Below are 13,126 nucleotides of genomic sequence, written 5' to 3'. Positions count from 1 at the left end.
TTGATAAAGTTCTGTTTCAATAGTGAAAATATGTTCGTTTTTTCAGTATTATCTTTCAATAGCTAGAATAATTACTTTTTGTCTAAATAACCATGTCTTAATAATTGAAAATTTTCTGCTTGAAATATGTACATCTTGACCATTGATTTAAATGTTTAGGACTACCTGTATAAGTAAATAATAAAACAAGTTTGTTTAATGATAATGTTTTATGTTTCAATATATATTATAAAAAGACACTTTTATGTAGACAATATTTTAGTAAGAAACGAGACTCATTCATAAACTTTTAAACAAAAAAGTTTTTAGATAGCTCATTTAATAAATAGTTTTAGAATAAAAATTTAGTTGTTTTTTTGACAAGTGTCAAATTTAATGCTATTTTCAAAACATCATCAGTAATATGTATACATACTCGCATGAGTTGTTAAGCATAACGCCCATTCAATGTATTCAATTACTTGTTCTATGCCAGATCGAGTTTTCTCATCAAAACTTAAGTCGGTGTTTGCAATGCGCGTGATCATTATACATAACGAAGAACATGGTGTCGAGACTAGAAACTGGCCGCGCGGGTAAAATCGAAATCTTGGATGTAAACCAGTCCAACGTAAGAGAAGATAAGATACAGTGACCTTGAAACTTACAAACATCTATGTGAGCCAGGTAAGAAAGATAAGCCTTGAGGCTCTAACGCTGTGGTAAAGCGCTCTAACCTGCTTGACTACTCCTCAGCTGGCTCGCGAGATTACTTCTTAGGGCGGAGCAAAAAACCTCGGTTATACAAAAGCGGAGGGGAGGGATACATAAAGGTCTTGCAGAGTAATGGTTGCTCATAGGAAAATTTTTCTAAGCCTGATCTGTACTTGAAAAAATAATACTTGATACATGTCACAGTTTGTTTCCATAAGTTTAAATAAGGAGCCATTTTTATGAACAAAATAAATAACCACATATTCATACGCAGAAATATAATAAGTTATATATGCAATCAAACTATACCAATGTGGTTGTTCTATTTCTTACCCTTCTGTCCATTTATTTTTGGATATTACCAGATATACTAGTACGCGATTTGCTGTATAATAATATAGTTTAATCAGTTTTGAGTTCGCAGAGAATCACGAAACAAAAGCAATGCTAAAATTAATAAGGAAAGGCGAACTAGAGATACTATTACTTATGTTTAAAATGTTTATTATCTAGTCTTACGCCTCCTTGTAGTAAGTTACCAGTAATCGTTGTTCGTATACAAAGGTCTAATTATTAAAAAGCTGAAACCAAATTTCTTCATATTTATAATAGTTCATCAAGTACTCAATAGGAGCGCTTCGGACACAGTACAACTGTGTCCTTTGCAAAGTCCGCTATACTCGTTAAACCGCGTGTCATGGTAATTATCTTAAAAAGTTTCGCTTGTTATGCGTTTTGTTAACAAACACACTTAAAATTGGGATGGGCTTAGAAGAACATAGAAGAGTTTTTTGTTTTTTTTACAGACTACAACTACTTGATTAGAGTAAGCAGAAGCAGCGCCATTCCTTTGTATCTTCTGGCCATCGAGCGGGACAGCGGTAAACTTAAAACGCTACACCCTAGGTTTCGATACCTGCTTCTAGGCGTGTAGCAGGTAGCTTGTAGTACAGCTTTACCTTGGAAAAGGTTAAGAAATTATAAAACTTAAAACAGTTATGAAGTATTATTATTATTAGTAGTAGTAGTATTGTTTGTTTGTTTGTTAGATCTATGTACTTCCTATCTTTGGACGCTGTTTTGTCAACGTTTAGAATAAAAATACCAAAGTAACATAATGTATATGCTTTCTGAACTCAACCAGTATTTTTGTTCACTTAGTGAAACGATTTCAGATTTGGTAAAAAACAATAACTGTTTCTTTATTTTGCTTCACAGGTTATTGTGGCTCAAGGTCAAGGCTTTGTCTGTGTTTACATTTCGATAAAATTACTTTATCTTATCGCTATTCCTTTAGAAGTGATTTAGGCAGAGTCCTCATGATAAACAAATATAAGTGAAGTGGCAGCAATTGGTTTGTTCAGCGTGACGCTTGTGAAGAAAGTCTTGGAGGACTAATCGATAGAATAAACTTAGTTCTCCAAGACTTTCTATATCCCTTCGTTATTTTATATGTCAACTCGGATATCTTGTTTACCAACTGCGTCTATGCCTCTTTCTTGACCTTGTTCATGTTGTATAAAGTGTACTACAACATTGTAGTAAGTGGTTAGGACCCAAGGTGAATGCAGACCCCAATCTACACAACCTTAACGTTTGTCCTCTAAAGATAATCATTTATATTCCATTCGGGTTCGTAATTCACTCAGTTGCAACACAATTACTCTACTACGCCTTCTGAAGTAACATTTAAATAAGAACGCCTACTACAGAAACCAGTTTCAACAAACACAAATACGCTACTGCATTCTCTGCTGTAACACTTGAACAAAAGGCCTACCCTACTACTACTGTAACTATATACACACATAAAACTCCATTCAGGGACATTTCGCCCTCTTCAGCATGAATATGTTCTTCTTTTAACCGTATAATTAATATATTTATTAAAATAATCACAAACCTAAACAATACTACAAAATGGATTCAAATGCACTAAATACAGATGCCTGCCTTATTTGCGACAACTAGTCTTTCCGAATGCTTACATTTAACCCACATGCGATTATTTTTTGATAAACGTAAACTTTATTACCTCAACAAATACCAGAAATACAAAAGCAGAAAGTAATAGATAACAAATGAACTGTAGTTTCTTGTTACAAGAAGGTAGATTTTAACAAACCTCTTGAAACGCTGTTAGACAAGAAAATATTTTTAATGCCCATGTTTCTAGGCTTAAAAATTCTGTTTTCTATATGTCGTGTATTTCTTGTTTGTTTGCTTTTTGTTTCAGCACAAAGCTTTACAATGAACTATTGCGGTGATAAAGTTTTCCTGGAAAAGTAAAAAGATATTAAGTTTTTGCAAAAAATTCCTAATTTCACGTGACATTGTTCCACTCTTAAATATTCTACAGTCGACTATACATTAAGATACCTTGATTAGTGAACATTCTATCTATTCTTGGCGCAATCGATTAGAAAGTGAATAATATTAACAATATTGAAACATTCCATATGTGTTAATGTCATATAACTTGTGCCAGTCAACTTGCCAGGATTCATTAAATTATAACCACAGCTGAGCAAAACCTAGAAATCGATTGTTTTCTCTAATCAAGGTTAGTAGGTCAAAGTGTCACTCACTTTCATCTGAGCGAAGTGATGGTTTAACCTTCATATAAGATTACAGTAATAAGCAGACCTTTTTTAGGTGACTGCTAAAGCTATAAGGGCAGTGGACTGTAACAGGAACATGCAAAGAACTCCCAGAGAGCATTATAAGGCACCTGCAAGTACAGAGCCAACTGAAAGGCAGTATCGATAATCACGTGACACATTTCCACGAATAAATGTTTTGACGTATTCAAGACACACCACAGTAACACAAATATAAGTGTGTTTGACGAAAGCTAACTTCTAACAACTAAGAAAGAAACTGAATACATGAATGAAAATATTCCTACGTCATGCATCACTTGTTGACTGCAAAGTAATAACGACGCATGGCCCTTGATGTACGCAGTGCAGGCGAGTTAAAAATGAAATTGCACATTTGCTTAAGGTAATGAGTTTAATTAAGTAGATAGTTTTAAACTTCGTTAAATTCAGCTGTCAATTAAGTACTACCAAACAAGAGAAATTTGAGGTTGCATTTTAAAAACATGCATATCATTCAAAGTTGAAATATATTTGAGATATATTCGGTCGTACCATGCGCTAAGGTTGGACGAGTGCGGCAATAAATTGCACGCGTATAAAACATATTTAAAAGGTATGAAAATAGCTTTAGATACAATAACGAAACACAACTTTCAGTCAAAATTATAAAACTTTTTCTAAAAGGCATGCTCATGGAACCACCCAGTATGGCTACATATCTCATTTTCTTTTACCACCCAAACGTAGCACCTCTTTATATATTTCAGCCTACACTCCTAGTCTGATTGTTTGTTTGTATGTTTTGGAATTTCGCACAAAGCTACTCGAGGGCTATCTGTGCTAGCCCTCCCTAATTTAGCAGTGTAAGACTAGAGGGAAGGCAGCTAGTCATCACCACCCACCGCCAACTCTTGGGCTACTCTTTTACCAACGAATAGTGGGATTGACCGTAACATTATAACGCTCCCACGGCTGAAAAGGCGAGCATGTTTGGCGCGACGGGGATGCGAACCCGCGACCCTCAGATTACGAGTCGCACGCCGTAACACGCTTGGCCATGCCGGGCCCACTCCTAGTCATATAATTATATTTTGAACTTGCAAAGCAAGTGTATTATATCTTATGATATATATTTGTTAGAAAAATCTTTCGAGATATCTAGAATCAAAATTAAACTTTTAAAATAAGATTACGAAAAATATAAAATCAAATTCTCTCAACATTAACTTGATGAATTGTTGGGTAGAAATTTTTTATATATCTCTATTTTTCCAGACTGTGGTGAATATTTACATAGAAGTTAGAACTAAACTCTTAACACCAGTGAACCACGTGACCCTCATGTGTGAACGTTTCTTGTGGTTCAGCATAACAACTATTTTGAAATATAATAGGGGTGGGCGTGACTTAGTTTATTAGGTTATCTCAACTGTAAATCCGAAGATCCATGGTTCGTGAACTCTTGTTGTACAAACGCACTGCGCAATTTGGAACCGTAAATGCACAATAAGAGTGATGATTGTTTTGTTTTTTTATTTCATGCAAAGCCACACGAGGGCTATCTGCGCTAGCCGTCCCCAATTTACTAGAGGGAAGGCAGCTAGACATCACCACCCACCGCCAACTCTTGGGCTACTTTGTCCAGTGAATAGTGGGATTGGTCGTAACATTATAACACCCCCAACAGATGAAAGGACAGGTATGTTTGGTGGGACGGGGATTCGAACCTGCGACCCTCAGATTACGAGTCGAACACCTTAACCCACCTGGCCATACCGGACCAAAAATAATGAACAACTTTCACTATTTTTCAGATAAGCCCAAAGGTTAGCGGTGGTGTAGCTTACTGTAATGCAGTTTGTTATAATACAATTGTTTACCTGGGCATAGTGTGCTTTTGTAATTGCCCTTACTTCATTTTTATTAATATACTGTTTTTCTAAGTGATACAATTTTATAATACCTTTTTGTGATTCATGTAACTTTTAACCTCATTCTCAACGCCATTATATGGCGTACTAAGGTTTTTGAACAGTCCGTACTAACTCCATTATTTCTATTTAAAAAATCAATTTTTTGTTACGTATATTCCATATTCCTGCATGATGAATTTGTAAATGTTTGCTTGTAACGACCTCATGTGTTTACCGATATTCATAACGTCCGTGGCATAATACGTTATGAAAACAAAACAAACAAAATCATAAAAAACAATCAAATACCCCAGCGCCTTGCGCAGCATTTATTTCATTGGCTTCACGGGGCTGGCGGGACAACGAATGTACGCATTTATCGCCACGTAGGATTACTGAGTACAAGCTATCAACAACACTATCAATGCACTTTGCGGTATTAAATATCATTCTCGTCTTATGTCAATTTCACTTAGTATAAATCTAAATAACTGTCAAACTCGAACAGTTAGTTCGATTTCTTATCAATTTAAACTTCGTCTTTGAGGACTGGGATTCCACCTGGGTTTCTATGTTTCAATGAACACAACTGCTTCATTCATAGTGTCTGTGAAGTAACATAAAGCAAGTTTTAACTGAATAGTTTTAGTTTCGGTATTTGTCTTTAAATGGCTGTTACTGAGGATCTTAATTGGTACAGACACGATAAAGCAATTGAAAGCAATATGCAATATTACAGTCACTTATATGAAAATTACAGAATTACTTTAAATACATTTCTCTTTCATGTGTGAATTACATAGTTTTTGCTTATTGTGAAAATATGTAAACATTGTAAAAAGTTGTTTTATACTGGTTGCTGAGCTAATGATATTTTAAAGTATTATTTTTCAACCCTTTGGATAAAAGGATGCCCCCCAATCCTTGTGTATCAGCAGTAAGTTTGCAGATTTACAACATAAACATCAGGGATTCGATTCCCTGCAGTAGACAGAGAGTGTATAATGTATTGTGTAGCTTTGTACTAAAATAATCCATAACTTAGATGTTTCATTTTTAATGCTTTGAACTTACTGGTTCAGTATTTCTCTTAATACAGATTGGGTAATGAACAATTAAATTAAAAAAGGAAAACATAAAGCAAAATGAATATATAGACTAGTTATCCCGAAAGCAGAGCGTAAATACACGTTTAATATGGACACCAGACTCTCAATTTTATTCTTTACACCGCTTGAGGTTATACGCATCAAAGGCAGAATATTACAACTTTCCAAACTACTGTTTCAATAAAAAAATAGTCCCAAGAAACATGCTCCCTTCGCATCTGCGAGGTGTTATAATGTCGCGATCAATCCCAGTATTCGTTGGTAAAAAAAAGTAGCCCAACAGTTGGCGGTGAGTGGTGATAACTAGCTACCTTCCCTTTAGCCTTTCACTGCTAAATTATGGACGATTAAAGTAAATTATAACATTATATAGTCCTCACGGTTGAAAGGGCGAACACGTTTGGTGGGACGGGAAATTTAACTAGCGCCCTTCAGATTGCGAGTCAGTCATACCGAATTAACAAATACAAAAAGTGAATTGACGTAATTGGAGAGGTGAGCCATAACAGGAATTTGGTTTCTCTGTTGACCAGTTATTTAACTGGCGAAATATAACTGGTTAGTCATTATATCAGGATACAAACAAACCATTCCAGTGGGAAATACATAGTTCATTGAACAAACACAAATTGACCAAGTTATTAAGCCGTAAGTAAAAAAATACTTACGGACTATTCACAAACGTTGCTAACAGTTACCTAAGTCTAATAGACTAGTCATTACGGTGTCATAAAAATGTATTTTTACCTTTTAATTGTTTTGCTTTAATTTCATTTTGGACTAAAAAGTAAATAATATTTTTATTTTAATATTATTATATCAGCATTTTTGGTTCAATTTTAAAAACTATTTTAACAGATGGCCGTACCTAGTTATGGGGGAGGATTTTTTATTAAATATTTGGACCACCGCTAGTACAGCGGTATGTCTCCGGATTTACAACGCTAAAATCAGGGATTGGATTCCCCTCGGTGGGCTGAGCAGATAACCCTTTGTGGCTTTGCTATACGAAAAACACACACATTATTAAATATTTTAAAATAAAAATTAACACTTGTTCCAAGTTTGAATTTAATTAATTTTTACATGTATTTTCTCAACAGTTGGAGATTTATTCGAATGTATCATTACCTTAAAACTCCTTGCTATAATGCCTAAATAATAGTCGACCAGCGAGGGTTAAACACATTAAAATGTGAGGCCCGGTATGGCCAAGCGCGTTAAGGCGTGCGACTCGTAATATGAGAGTCGTGGGTTCGCATCCCCGTCGCGCCAAACATGCTCGCCCTTTCAGCCGTGGGGCGTTATAATGTTATGGTCAATCTCACTCTTCGTTGGTAAAAGAGTAGCCCTAAAGTTAGCGGTGGGTGGTGATGACTAGCTGCCTTCCCTCTAGTCTTACACTGCTAAATTAGGGACGGCTAGCACAGATAGCCCTCGAGTAGCTTTGTGCGAAATTTAAAAACAAACAAACAAACAATTAAAATGAGTATTTCCATTTTAAAACAGAGCAAAAAGAGCTAAAATTTATATGTAAATATTTTTCCGCAGTTGTTATTTTATTTTATTATTCATATTTATATAAAAACTTATGCCTGCTATTCACCTCAAATAATTATTATGTGATAATAATGCGAAGAACGATTTATAGAAAAATGAGAAGTTCCTTTCGGGTGTAGTTGTCTATTGTTCTCGTTACAGATAATTCAGTTGTGTATGTGACCACTAGATGGCAGAGTTAACAAAAGAAAGTTTGTTTTTTAAAACCTGCGCGTGCTAACAGAATCCTTATTAGTGGGTGTATTAGGTGTCCTTCCGTTATACTTACAAATTCAATTATAAGTTCGAAACACAAAGTACTTTTGAAAAACCATGCCTACATTTTCAGAGCTATGACTTAAAAACTTTAAATTCGCATAATTGTAGTAAACCTGTTTGTTTGTTTGTTTTTTGAATTTCGCACAAAGCTACTCGAGGGCTATCTGTGCTAGCCGTCCCTAATTTAACAGTGTAAGACTAGACGGAAGGCAGCTAGTTATTACCACCCACCGACATCTTTTGGGCTACTCTTTTACCAACGAATAGTGGGATTGACCGTCACATTATAACGCCCCCACGGCTGAAGGGCGAGCATGTTTGGCGCGACGGGAATGCGAATTCGCGACCCTCAGATTACGAGTCGCACGCCTTAACGCGCTTGGCCATACCGGGCCCAGCAGTAAACCTTTAGAGATTCATAATACATGGTACGAGCATGGTGATAAGAAAAATATATATGAGCCAGTGAAACTTATTTATTACAAATTTTACCAACCAAAATTTTCATTCTAACCTTTCAATTTCAATTTGCTCCTTTTTATACAAAAAGGTATACTTGTACGCGTCGGTGTCTCGTACGTATATTAGCGTTATTACTTTTTGACTTAAAATGCGTATCAAATGTGCAATAAAATCAAGTATTTTAATACTATAGATTATTCTTACAATAGTTTAAAGACGATTTTCAAGCACTTGTTTCGAAATATTTGTTTCTTTTAATTTTGTGTGAGGCTTGGCATGGCCAGGTGGTTAAGGCACTCGACTCCTAATCTGAGGGAGGCGGGTTCGAATCCCCGTTATGCCAAACATGCTCGCCCTTTTAGCTGTGGGGGCGTTATAATATTACGATCAATCCCACTATTCGTTGGTAAAAGAGAAGCCCAAGAGTTGGCGGTGGGTGGTGATAACTAGCTGTCTTCCCTCTAGTCTTACACTAAATTAGGGACGGCTAGCACAGATAGCCCTCGAGTAGCTTTGTGCGAAATTCAAACCATACCTTTTGTGTGATAACGTTTTACGCATAATAAGCCATACCGACACTTTATATATTATATTATTTTGATCAAATTGAAACAGAATGACAGCTGATGAAACTAAAAAAGGACAACAATAACAAATAACATTTATAGGTTGATGCTTTAGAGGAAATATGATAACAGAGATATTGTTCATAGCAATAGCTTTTCTGAAGTACGTGGTCAGGAAAGGAATAAGAAGAGAAACAAAATTAAGCAACAGGCTTAAAGGATATCGTGTATTTAGTATTATATTCCATTTCCTATCACTGAAAAGACGTTAGCTTAATTACAAGTTTTAGTATACAGTATATAGAAAAACTAGCCATTTATAAACGAGAAAAATATTAAAATACATTTGTTATACTAGAAAGAGAATTACAGCATATTAACATTATCATAATGGGTTCAAGTACTTTCAAAATTATTTTTTTTAGATTTAAATTTTTCATCAGGTTTCAGGTGTAGCGACGACACTGACATATAGTGATAACACCCCTTACAACAAACAACCAGGAAGATAAACGACAACCCCAGTATAAGAACAACATATTGAAGGTGTGGAAGTAATAAAGAAACCTGAAACTTTCTATAACAATTAATAAAATTCGTACCATATCTTTATCAAACTTGATTTTTTTTCTTTTTCTTTTTATGGCACAGGCTAGAATCAATCGGTTTTATTGTTAGTTATACCAACTTTAAAATTCATAGTGTACTGGTACAAACAGTGCATTTCAGTTAATAGAATATTAGGAAAAACACAATCGTATGTACAAACTTCATATAGTAGATCCACCAAAATACCTTAATGCGTAAATTTCAATCTTTTTAATTCCATAGTAATAGCTAATATCGACAAACGTTGTGTAATGTTCACGCAAAGCTGCTCAAAGGTTATTTTTGTTAGCTGTCCCTAACTTAGATGTAATGAGCTAGGGAAAAGAAAGGCAGTTAGTCAACATCGTTTACCACCAACTTTTGGGTTAGTCTTGACCTACGAATAATAAGACTGATCGTCACATTATAAGGTCATCATTCTGAAATGGCAAGCATGGTCGGCGAGGAGTTTCGATCTCGCGAGATCTGTTATTTGTCAGTGGAGCACCTTAACAATCAGGCTAATTATGTTTTGTCACAATACACAAAAACTTTGAGAATGGAAGTTTGATAAGATATTCTTTTATTAACCCAATAACCTACTAAGTCAGTACATTTTACTAGATGAAACAAATTCCTTGAGAACAGTCTTCCTTACGTATACGAAGTAATATTTATTAAGAGAAATATCACGAAGATAGAGCAAAAATCTTTATATTTGTGTGATTCATTTTTCGTTGACAATGCAAATATTTTACGAGTACAAATATGTGCGGCATTTTATTTTATTTTTACTGTGTCATCATACGGTCAATGCCCAATTGACATTGAAATGGTTGTCAATTTCAAAGGATACCGCTAGAATAAAAACGTTTCTAAAGATGTCTTTTTTCTTACATTAACAATAACTCTTAATTAAAGACGAATGCATACATAAATAAAAAATCCAAATACGCATGTGTGTGTGTGAGTGTGCGCCATGCTGGTACTGCATGGATACCCTTACAGTGGCCATCTGTTACATGAAGTCTGCAGTATGGAATATTGTGAGAAAAGCGGAGAGGTCTCAAAGAGTTAAAATGCGGCGGAAGCATTTGGCTCTTGTACAAAATAAAACACATGCCGAGAGACATTATCAGAACTGGTCGTATACTACCGGAAGACGTGATGAGAAAACCCCTGAGTTATTGCTGAAACCGAGACCTTGAAGATCTCACCATCACCCCTTTTCTATACCTCCCACTTCATGCTTTGTCTTGCTCTGTAAATTGGAAACAACAACAACACTGAGAAAAGTATCAAATTTCTGTATTTTGTTCTTACAGTTTTTACATCGTATAAGAAATATAATAAAACAAATAATTTATGTAATATAAATCTACGTCTTCGTATTCTGAAATCAAGATATATAACACTAGAACTTTAAGTCTTCCTATACATTAAACTCCACTATGTTACCATCATCTTTTTAACGTTTGTTTTCAACTTATATCCTTAAATACCAGTCGTATGACTTGTATTATGTTTTTGACCGTTTATTAATACAAAAGACAGTTACCAACTGCAAATAAGTAAAACTTAAATTAATACCGCGAGAAACTCGAGATTTTTATGGAAACTGATAATGAGCAGAAGATTTAATTGAGTAGAAGAAATAGGTTGAGAGCTTAGATGTCTGGTGTGCACGAGATGGAAGTGTGGATAATCTGAAGGTTTAGATGGATAATTTGGACAAAATAGGGATTTATTTTAAAGGTATGGACAATCTTACGATTTAGATGGATAGTGTGGATAAGATGGAACTTAAAATTAAACGTATTGACAATTTAAAGGTTTAGATGGCTAGTGTGGATAAGTTTGAGCTTTGTGCTAAATGTGTGGACAATTTGAAGGCTTAGGCGGTTAGGGTGGGTAATTTGGAGCTTTATATTAAAGGTATATATAATTTTAAAATTTAAGTGACTAGTGTAGCCAAATTAGAGCTTTATATTAAAGGTATGGGCAATTTGAAGACTTAGATGGCTTGTGTAGACAAATTAGAATTTTTAATGACCTGTATATTTAGTTCAACGCGAATTTGGAGACAGAAGCGATAACTTTCATCTGATCATTTTGAAAGTTCTTGTAGATTTTAATCTGTCAAAGCGTATAAAACTGATAGAATTTTGAAGTCAAAGTATCAGGTAAGTCCCAAATACCTTTTACATTTTCTTGGGTTTTATTATTCATGGTTATATTACATTTAGTTGCATCAACCTTTTGTGTTCGGGAATAAGATACGCGACCGTAAGTAAATCCTCTCTGTTCAGGAATATGATATATGACTTTGCTCAGATCCAAGCGATTCTTTATAACAAACTGACTGATAGAAGCACCATAAAGTACATTCTATCCATGGAATAAAGTTTTGACATGATTTAACTTTTGTAAGTAAAAGGAATTATTTCTGCTCACTGTATTGAGGTATTGCGATATATGATGGAAATTAAACACAAGTTGTTTTAGCAAAAAATATAGAAACCTAAGTCAAAATTGGCTACTTCAAAATCACAACTTTTTAGCAAATTATACACCTTACTCAGAAGCCCATTGTTAGGATTATAATTACCTCTTAGGTTTCACTTAATATAATTATTGTTCTCTAGAACTGACGTTCTGAAACGTTTCAATTTTTAAGTTACTTGTTTTTTTATAATTTTCTTACGTATTGTACCATTGCTTGATTAGACAACGTTTGATTCACACCAACTTCGAGACTACTAAGAAATACAGCACTAAGTAGCTCATTTCCTTAGGTAATTTTCAAATAAAGTTCTTACTGATTACTCAGGGAAAGTTACAGTTTTTCATATACAAATGGTACGTGTATGCAAATGCTTGAGTGTGCATTCACTTTGTGTGCCATTCTTCAGGGCCACATCTTCTTAAGAACCACAAATGCCTTTATTTAAAACCTGTTTTCATGAAGCATATGGTCCATTCTTTTTACCAGTTTTGCCTGCATACAACGAAGCCACATTATAGATAAAACACTTCTGACTCATTGCATAAATTAACAATCTAACGCAATTTTGGTTTCTACAGAGGTATTTCCGAAGTAAAACAATGAAGATTGACATTTTGAACTTCTTACAAACAATTCTTATATACAGTTAATCAACAAACAATTAGTAATTCGTCATATTTACATGGAATACCAAAGCATATAAAACATGTATCACAATTGAATATTATTTAAAAAAATATATTTTTTCATGTTAAAACAAGATGTTTTTGGAGTTATACTAAGTTCTTGGTTTTGTTCTATATTGTTTTAAGAGGAGGGATCAAGCTATTAACTTAAACGATGAGTAGTAAAACGCTGTATATTGACT

The 13,126-nt window shown here is 34.5% G+C and overlaps 1 protein-coding gene across 1 annotated transcript in view; it reads left to right on the top strand.

The window, feature by feature from the left end:
- Window positions 1-524: 524 nt before the first annotated feature.
- Window positions 525-13,126, top strand: part of LOC143255260 (ribokinase-like) — a 93,280-nt gene continuing 80,678 nt past the window's right edge. Inside the window, exon 1 of the mRNA XM_076510683.1 lies at window positions 525-666. The gene's annotated coding sequence lies outside the window, so the exon portion shown is untranslated. The remainder of the gene's footprint in view (window positions 667-13,126) is intronic.

This window comes from Tachypleus tridentatus, chromosome 1, assembly GCF_004210375.1.
Source record: "Tachypleus tridentatus isolate NWPU-2018 chromosome 1, ASM421037v1, whole genome shotgun sequence".
Lineage (NCBI taxonomy): Eukaryota > Metazoa > Arthropoda > Merostomata > Xiphosura > Limulidae > Tachypleus > Tachypleus tridentatus.
This window is presented reverse-complemented; position numbering and strand designations above follow the sequence as displayed.